The 9,992-nt window shown below is 41.6% G+C and overlaps 1 protein-coding gene across 1 annotated transcript in view; it reads left to right on the plus strand.

Moving 5' to 3' along the window:
- Window positions 1-9,992, plus strand: part of CSRP2 (cysteine and glycine rich protein 2) — a 32,674-nt gene that overhangs the window by 176 nt on the left and 22,506 nt on the right. The gene's annotated exons all lie outside the window — the stretch shown is intronic.

Genomic DNA, 9,992 nt, shown 5'->3' on the forward strand with positions numbered 1-9,992 from the left:
TCCGCCCCCACCCCCCAATTCGAGCTTAGACTTTCCTAGCTTCATTTCTGTCTCCCCATCCCCCCCCCCCACCTGCCCGTGGCATCTCGCGCTCCCAGCAGAGCCATGATTGCCCTATGGACCAAGGTTGGGAACTCTTGGTTTTGTCTTAGGGAGGATCTGAGGAGTGCATTTGTACCGGGTAGGGTGGTGAGACGGAACGGGGATTGGGGGGAGGAGAAAGGACTAAAGCGTCGGGTTATCGTGCTGCTAATCCTCCTTGCTGGGAGAATTTAGGAAATTTTCCTGGGCTTCCCGCCCCCCCCACCCCCCGCTTCCATTCTCGGCGCCAGATTCCCAGTTTCTCCTGGTGTCTCCGCCCCCCCTTCCCCAAAGAAACCCTGTAGATGCTGAGTCTTTCTGAGATGATAATGGTCGTGGCTGAGGCCTGGCTCGGTGGAATGGGACCTCTTTCCTCCTTTTCTAGGCTCAGATGCGCTGTGAATGCGGGGGGAGGGGAGAACTGTGCTGGAACTATTTAATTAGGCTGTTGTGGAATTTTTTTAGATGCCTCGGGGTCTTGGTAACAGTGCTGAATTCCAGACTGTATGGTTGGGTGATTTTTCTACCACAGGTACTTCGAATAAGGGCTATTAGATCCCGAGCTTCTGACAGTTCAGAAAGTAATTGTGATAAAGTAGAAAGAAGTGGCTTTTTCCCTCCATGATCTTGCTGAGACGTGGGACTGCTATTATAATTCTAAGACCTAATTTATGGAATGAATGAATTTTCTTCCTTCTTCACAATGTGGCCAGAGCGCTGGATTTGGACTCTGAAAACCTGGCTCTACAGCTAGTTAGCTGGGTGACCTTGGACTTCGGATTTTACAGTTTACATCAATGAGCCTCAGTTTTCTCATCTGTAAAAACGAAAATGATGATAGCATCACCTCACACAGTTGCTGTGATGATGTTTCTAAGTACTTTGTAATCAATCTAGGGTTTGGGGAATGAATATTATTCCATCCCCCCACCTGTCTATTACTTAGTAGATAAATCCTAGGAAAATTGCCTAAGACTCAATGAGGTTGAGTCAGTTGGTCTAGGATCTCACAACTAGGAAGTATCAGGAACTAGATTTGAACTCAAGTTTTTCCTGACTCTGACTAGCTCTTATCTACTCAGCCTTTAATATTATTATTTAACTGATTTTATTTGGAGCTTATCAATGGAAAACATTTTCATTTTTCAGAGTGATAAGCATTTAATGTTGAAAAACCAGATTGTGTGTGTGTGTGTGTATGTGAGAGAGAGAGAGAGAATTACAAAGAGGAAAGAGAATCTTTAGCACCTGAAATAGTTTTTAAAATCTGATGTATTCAGAAACAAGAACTTTGATAAAACCTTGGCATAACTGAGTTCTAAGTGTCCATATAGTCATTTGGTGAAAGGGTTTTCTTAAACTAAGTCACAGAATTGCAGACCAAGGTACAACCTCTAAGGTAGAAGCATGAATTCACTTCAGGAGGCTGTCTATTTGGGATTATGGATTTCAATTGTACTTAATTTGACTTGTAGTGAGTGCTTATTAACTGACTGATCCTACCCTGCTGTTTTTTACACTTGATTACTTAACCTTCCAAAACAAGCTATTTTTACTAGCAGATAGAGTAAGCTTCTTGTTGGATTTCTTAAAAAGGGAATGTTGATTGAAGTTAGGTCCTAATGAAAACTCAAAAACAAATTGATTTCTAGGAGATTACATGGCATCCTACAGCAGCAAAGATAGGTACTTTCCAACAGGAAGCCAGATAGTGATTTGAATTGTACTTTCCCCAAACACCATCCTACCCCACCCAATCCAACAAGTTTGGTTCTCTGCCAGATTTGGCCTGTGATACAAGGCAGAGGGCTTCTGTGGGCCCCCATCAGCCCCAGGGAAGATCTGTTTAGTATCACCTGGATCCAATTCCCAATAACTTGAAGTCATTTCCCTCACTCTTCAGGGGATTCCTGGGATTTGGGGGAGGGCTGGGACTGACAAAGTATCCCAGGACCTTGCTTAAAGCATGCTTGCACTTCCTGGGAAACCTTTAGGGATGAACTAGACCATCTGAGGATAGTGTCCTATGTAAACCCGAATCTGGCATGTCTGAAACACATTATGTGTAGTAGATGGAATTCTGAACTTAGAGTAAGGAAGATAGAATCTTACCTCTGGTCCTTACTAGCTATGTGAGTCTAGGCAAGTTACTTAACATCTCTGGGCCTGAATAGCCTTACCTGGAAGGTAATCAGTTTCAAGCTGCTCAGGTTTTCCAGTCCAACTCCCTTATGTTACCATTGAGGAAACGGACCTGCAGAGGTTAAGCCAGTTGCCCAAGGTCACATAGAAAGCAAGAACCAGAACTGACAATGGAATCCAGGGACTGTATTTCCAAATGCAGCCTTATTTCCACAGCACCAGAGTTTGATCTTGTGTCTATCCTAACAGCCAAAGCAATGAACTTAGAAAATTAGTCATTTTCACAAGCATTTCCTGGGTACCCACTTTGGAAGTGGGCACCATGATTATAGAAGAGACAAAAAAGAATCAGTATTGAAAGAGCAACAAACACATAATAGGATTCTTATAGAGTGCTAGATGCTTAAAAGTCATCTACTCCAATCCCCTATTTTTATATATGAGAAAACAGGCCTAGAGATGTTAAGTGACTTCAAATCTCAGACAAAATTCTGCCTTCTGAAAGAAACCTTTCCTGGTCCTTCTTAATATTAGCTGTTGTTGAATCATTTCTGCCTCTTTGTGGCCCCATTTGGGGTTTTCTTGGCAAAGATACTGGATGGTTTGCCATTTCCTTCTCCAGTTCATTTTACAGATGAGAAAACTGAGGCAGACAGGGTTAAGTGACTTGGCCTGGGGTCACATAGCAAGTAAGTATCTGAGATCTGATTTTAACTCGGGGAATCTTCTGACTCCAGGCCCAGCACTGTATCTACTGTACCACCTAGGTGCCCTCCCACTCTAAGGTGTAGCACCTTACCTCTAAGATATCTCCAATTTATCCTGGATAGATTTTGTTCATATGTAGTTGTTTGCATGTTGTCTCCCACATTAGAATGTAAACTCCGTGAGGGCAAGAGCTACTTTTATCTTTCTTTGTATCCCTGGTTCTTGGTACAGTGCCTGGCATATAGCAGGCACTTAATAAATGCTTCTTGACTTAACTTCGGGTCACAGAAATACAAAGTTAAAAGAAGAGGATTTGAATCTGAGCCCTCTGATTCCAAATCCAGCCCATTTTTCCACTGTACCATGATGAATTGAGACAAATGAAGCCATATGTACAAAATACATAGCAGAATTCTCTATGCCACTAGCTTTCAGCAGCTAGTACCTAGTTTGGAATTAGGCTTTAGAGTCTGATTTGATCCAAAGTGTATAGCCAAATCACCTAACGAACTGTGATCTGACAGTGTTTGGCTGTGCCATAAATTGCAGTGCAGAGGAAGAAAAGGACTGGAGAGAGGAAAGAAGGAAGGATTGGAGGGAGGAAAGAAAGGATTAGAGAGAGGAAAGAAGGGACAGCTAGGTGGCACAGTGACTAGAGCACCGGCCCTGGAGTCAGGAGGATCTGAGTTCGAATGTGACCTCAGACACATAACCCTTACTAGTTGTGTGACCTTGGGCAAGTCACTTAACCTCAATTACCTTGCTTTTCCCCTCAAAAAAAGAGCTAAAAAAAAAGGAGGCAGCTAGGTGGCTGGAGCAGCAAACACCCCAGCGTCCCCAGGGTGGCTGCCAACACAGGTTCTTAGATCTGCTTTGTTAAAGGAAAGCAACTCAAAATGGGTTAACAAGCTTACTTTAATCAGTCAAATATTTATCATTTACCTAGTTCAGGGGAAAAAGGTCAGTACCCCAGACTTCAAAGTATACAGACAGAATTATCAAGACAGAGAAACAGATCAAGTAGACAGGTTTCCAAACTGTCCAACCATTACATCCATACCATATCAACATCTGGGTTTTTCAAAGCCAGGGGGCTCTCAACAACGGCTTCCTAGAGTCTCATCTGATCAAATCACAAAACACTTCTCAAAGTGAGCCCCAAAACAAAGCTTCAAATCAGAGTTTATATAGCCTGTTCCTGGCTCAGAGAATGTATCAACCTTCTGGACCCACAGACCAATCAAAAAGTATCTACTGAAAAACTGGCCTCCCACCCCAGGCTCCAGGTGCACTTTAGCCTAGGGGCAGGGAAGATCTTCAAAATTTACATTCCCATTACAGTGGCTGAACTGGTCCTGGAGTCAGTGTACCTGAGTTCAAATGCAGCCTCAGATGCTTGATACACTTACTAGCTGTGTGACCTTAGGCAGGTCACTTAATCCCAACTGCCTTGCCTTCCTCCCTGCCCAAAAAAAAAAATCTGAAAGAGGAAAGAAGGAAGGGAGGATTGAAAGGAGTAAGGAAGGATTGGAGGGAGAGAGGAAAAGATTTGAGGGAGGGATGAAGGAAGGATTGAAAGGATGAAGGATTGGAGGGAAGAAAGAAGAAAGGATGGATGGTTTGGAGGGAAGGCAGAAAGGGAGGGAAGATAATTTGTTACATATCTACTATGTGCTACACTGTTCAAAGTGCTTTTTTTCATTTGATGTTCACAACAACTCTGGGAAGTACTTGGTATTATTATTCCCATTTTATTTATTTTGAGGAAACTGAAGTAGGCAGAGGTTAAGGGATTTGCCCAGGGTCATACAGTTAGTAACTAACTGTCTGTGGCTAAATCTGAACTCAGGTTTTCCTGCCTATATGAGGAGACATTGGAATGGGTTGGGGTTAATCCTAGAAAAAGGTGAGGTGAGCTCTCTTTTGGAGGGATGTTCCGTTTGGGTTAGCAGAGAGGAGGAAAGGCATTTCTCCACTTGAAGAGTGTTTTAGGCAGTGCAGTGATTGGGCTCTGTATACTGTGTTGATATGCATTGGGGTCGAAGAAGTGAAACAAAGTAAATTCCCTATGCTCTCCAAAAGCTTGGAATCTGCTTGGTGTGGGGGAATATTACAAGTAATGTAAGTAAAATGTAAACTCTTTGAGGGTAGGGAGTATTTGTTTGGTTTTTGTCTCTGTACATAGAATGATTTTTAAAATGGTTATAATATAAGTACTTAAAGAGGAGTCCAAACAGAGTAATATTAGCATTCAAGAAAAGATCACTAATACATGCCTACAAGGGATTGGAGCTAGGAGTTCTAAGGGGCATAATTGGAGGGGCAGGGATGAGATGAGGCAATACAGAGGATGGTCTGGTTTGACTGGAGTACAGAGTACCTGAAGGGCACTGATGTGCATGATATAGCTGGAAAGGGAGGTTGGAGCCAATCTTGGAGATTTAGCCAGACTTAGCCATGGCAGGGTGAGGGTTTGGGTGACTGAGAGAATGGGGCTGCCATTAAATTAAATGGGGATGTTTGGGGGAACAGCAGTTTTTAGAAGATGATAATTTCTGTTTTGGCCATCTCGAGTCTGAGGCAATGACTACTGAGAAGCCAGGCAATCAGTTAGAAATGTCTCACTTAGAGCCCTAGGGAGAGGTTAGGGCTGGAGGTTTAGACATAGTCTGCAAAGAGGTGAGAATTGAAGCCATGAGAGTGGATGAGGTCATCAAGTGAGGGGGTCTAGAGAAAAAGGAGACAATTGTTGGGGTTCTATCCTAACACTTGGGTTTTTCCTGAAAAAGCCCAGATCATTGGGCAGAAGCCAGGATAGTAGAGTTCACCTGTTCCCTACCCTAGTTAAAAAATTTGGAGGCACCTGAAGCCAAGAATTAGCCTAGAGGTGTTGGGTGGGGTTGGAAAAAGGCAAGAAGGACTGATCAGTAAATGGCTTTCTAAGGGGCAGCCTCTGTTTAGAAGAGTGAGGCAGGTAGATGAAGAACCTTGCTAAGCTTGAAAATCTAGTTCCAGTCTCAACTGCTAAATTAAGTATTTGCTTTTTTTTCCCCTTCCCCATAATAACATCTAGAGATGGAAGTTTAAGCAGGTAGTGGGGAAGAGGAGTCTTCTTTGGGTATTTGTAGAACAAGTTTAATTTAAACTTTATTTTTCAATTAACAAGCTTTTTCTCCCTCCCTCCAGCCCCACTCCCCCAATTTGAAATAAAAATAAAACCCTTGGAAGAAATATTTAGCACTAAGCAAAACAAATTCACACATTGGCCCCATCCAAAACTGTATATTTTATTCTGGATCTTGAATCCAGCCCCTCTGACCAGAGGTAGGTACCCTAGAACAAATTTGATTTCAAAGCGATGTTAAAATGATTCTTTGAGGTCTAGAGTATGTGGCAACTCTAACGATTTTATTCTTCAAATAATCTCTAACTTCCAGATTCCACTCTAGGGGAACCTCCAGAAGGCTTCCCCCGACCCTTTCTCCAATTGTTATAGCCCTCTTTCCCAAATCCTGAAATTACATGGTGCTTATTTTGCATACATTATGTAATACCTTCTTTGTATACCTGTTCTTTTCCCTTCCAGTAGGAGAAACCTTCCTGAGAGCAAAAATTATTTTGCTTTTTTCCTCTCTAACACCTAGCACAGAGTAGGTAGTTAGGTGCTTTTTTAGTGAACAAATGGAACTCTTTTGAAAGAAGGGGTCCAAATATTATATATACTATTATGAAAAGGAAAAGAATGGAACAAGCATTCATTAAGTGTGACTTGCCCAAGGTCATCACACAACTAGTAAGTGCATGAGACTGAATTTGAATTCAGGTCGCCCTGACTCCAGGCCTGTTTCCCTTATCCACTACCGTGTTTCCCCGATAATAAGACACTGTCTTATTATTATTTTTTTTTTTTGGAAAGAAAAACACCAGAGGGCTTATTTTCAGGGGAGGGCTTATGTTGTCCTGCCTCAGCTCTCCTCCTCGGCACTGCTCTCAATGGGGCCAGCAAGCAAATCACTGGGGAAGAACAGGATGACGCGCTCACTGCTGAAGTTCTGTTTGGATGTGGAGTGTGTTTCACAGGGGGGGAGGCGGTGCATACAGAGGGTACCTTAATGTAGCATGTAGCGCAGGGGATGATCATCTTCACTACAGTAGCAATCTCAATAGGGCTTATTTTCGGGATAGGTCTTATTATTGGGGAAACACGGTATGTAACTAGCTACCTACAGTATCAATGTGTGTTGGTTTCATTGTTAAAGAGATTTTTTTTCTTTAAAAAAAAAGTCATAAAAAATAAAATAATAATAAAAATAAAGTCATAAGGTATGATTTCCTTGTTAGGGGTGGGAAATAAAGATTAAAAAACAAGAGGAGAAGAAGAATTTTTTTTGCTTAAAAAATGAAGAGCTTGAATATAAGATATATTAACAAGTTCATCCTGTCAAGGTTACAAAGAAATACTAAAACCTTATCTTGTTGAGAAAAAAGAACAGCTTCCAGAGGGGCAGCTAGGTGGCACAGTGAATAGAGCACCAGCCCTGGAGACAGGAGAACCTGAGTTCAAATTCAACCTCAGACACTTGACACATTTACTAGCCGTATGACTTTGGGCAAGTCACTTAACCCCAATTGCCCTCCAAAAAGCAAAAACAAAAAACAGCTTCCAGAAACATTTGGTGTTTAGTCTGTAAGCTTGATCCACTCCAGAAAATAATTTATCATCACCCCAGTGGTTAATCTGAAAGAGTGGCAAATGTACTGTTGAACTTAGTAGATGTGGGTCCCTTAGATCTTAAATCACATCAGTGATTTCAGCCTAAGTATATATGTGGTAGGTGGTGATTTGGCACTTCACAGCTGACTTTTGTAACATTCTGGCTGATGTAACATTCTGGTAACCTTGACATTAGGGAAGTCAGATTCAAGCTTTATAATTCATAGAAAATTTCTCTGCCTCCCACAAGTCTTTGGGCCTTTCTTCCCTTGAATTCTGGGTGGATTCTAAGCAAACCCATACTGGTTAAATACACATGGGTGTTCAGAAATAAATTAAGCCTTTTAAAACTTCATGACTTATTATGGTGACAGATTCCCCCAACAAAATTGGCAGTTCTAGACATTGAAAACAAAAGGCCAGGCCCATAAAGTGGAAACATTCTTGTACTTGGGTTACTTTCTGAGATGCATATAAAGTGAGCTTTTATTTCTTTCTTTGCCATTCTGTAAATTAATGCACAAGGATTTGAGAAAGGAATTTGGGCCAGATTTGTTGAGTGAGAATCCGTTTTTGCCATGATTGATGTCAGCTGCGGTGGGGTAGCAAGGCCAGACACTTGTATGAAAAATGGAATCTTGACTTTTGTACTGTGGAGCAAGGCCAAGAATGCCAGAGAAATGGCAGATGGGTATACTGGCTGTTACCAAGTCCAAAGGGTCCAGAGTGCTGAACTTCATACATTGTTTGATTGACTTTGTGCCATACGAGGAAAAAATGGCCATGTTTTTCATGTGGATTAAAATAAAATCCCATTAAAGTTCATTTGAATTTGGGACTCACCAGCCAGGTCTTTTTTTTTTTTTTAACTTTTATCAAGGTTTTTATTTGCTAGGGGACACTGTGGAATATAAACATGGATGTCCTCAGAAGGCCTGGGGTTTACTATTTATTAGCTTTGTGACCTTGGGTCAATAACCTGAGATGGGAGGCAGCAAGATGCAATGAAAAAAATGTTGAATTTGCACTCAGAGGATCCACCTGGTTTAAAATCCTTTCTCTGTTATATATTAGCATATAAGACCTTGAGCAAATCACACCCTGGTCTAGACTTTGGTTTTCACAACCTAAAATAAGGGTATTGGATTAGATCAGTGGTTCCCAAACTGTTTGACCTCAAGATCCCTTTACACTCTTAAATACATTATTTTTGTTTTGTTTTGTTTTGTTTTGTTTTTGAGGGGAGAAGGAAGGCAATTGGAGTTGTGACTTGCCCAAGGTCACACAGCTAGTGCCTATCAAGTGTCTGAAGCCAGATTTGAACTCAGGTCCTCATGACTCCAGGGCTGGTGCTCTATTCACTATGCTACCTAATTGTATTAGAAATTAAAACACCTTAGTATTATTATGGGGGCAACTAGGTGGCACAGTAGATAGAGCACTGGTCCTAGAGTCAAGAGAACCTGAGTTCAAATCTGGCCTCAGACACTTACTAGCTGTGCAACCCTGGACAAGTCACTTAACTCTGTTTGCCTCAGTTTCCCCCTATAAAAAATGGCCTGGAGAAAGAATTGGTAAACCACTTCTGTATTTTTACCAAGAAAACTCAAAATAGGGTCACAAAGAGTTGGACACAACTGAGAAATGCCTAAACAAAACTTACTCTTCTTCCTTCTTGTTTGGCAGCCAGGTGGCACAGTGGATAGGTCACTGGGCCTGGAGTCAGGGAGACCTGAATTAAAATTTGACCTCAGACACTTATCAGCTGTGTGACTCCGGGCAAGTCATTTAATCCTTTTTGCCTCAGTTTCCTCATCTGTAAAATGAGCTGGAGAAGGAAATAGCATCCAGCATCATTGTCAAGAATACCCCAAATGGGGTCACAAAGAATCAGACATGACTGAAATACAACTAAACATCATTATCGAACAACTCTTGAAGAACTCATAATATCTCATCTGTATAATGAGACTTGAATTTGATAACCTCTAAAGTTCCTTCTAGCACTAAATCTGTGATTCTGGGATTATATATTTACCTTTTGTTTTGTAATACTAAGGAAAAACAGTGTGCTGTAAGTGGATGGAAGGCCAGTATTGAAGGCAGAAAGACTTGGATTTAAGTGTTGACTCTAAGACATACTAGCCTGTATGACCTTGGGGACAGAGCACGGAATCTTTAGGGTCCTTAAGCAAATCTAAGAGTCCTTGTTACAAAGAGTAGCCAGTCTGCACTGGTGGAAAGTAATTTTTACATTAGAGTTGCCCATACTGAGGAAATAACAGATCAAACAGATACCACACACACACACACACACACACACACACACACACACACACACACACAC

Source organism: Petaurus breviceps, unplaced genomic scaffold, assembly GCF_028583685.1.
Source record: "Petaurus breviceps papuanus isolate PSGF00001 unplaced genomic scaffold, PetGlider_PUasm1.0 221, whole genome shotgun sequence".
NCBI classification, from domain to species: Eukaryota; Metazoa; Chordata; class Mammalia; order Diprotodontia; family Petauridae; genus Petaurus; species Petaurus breviceps.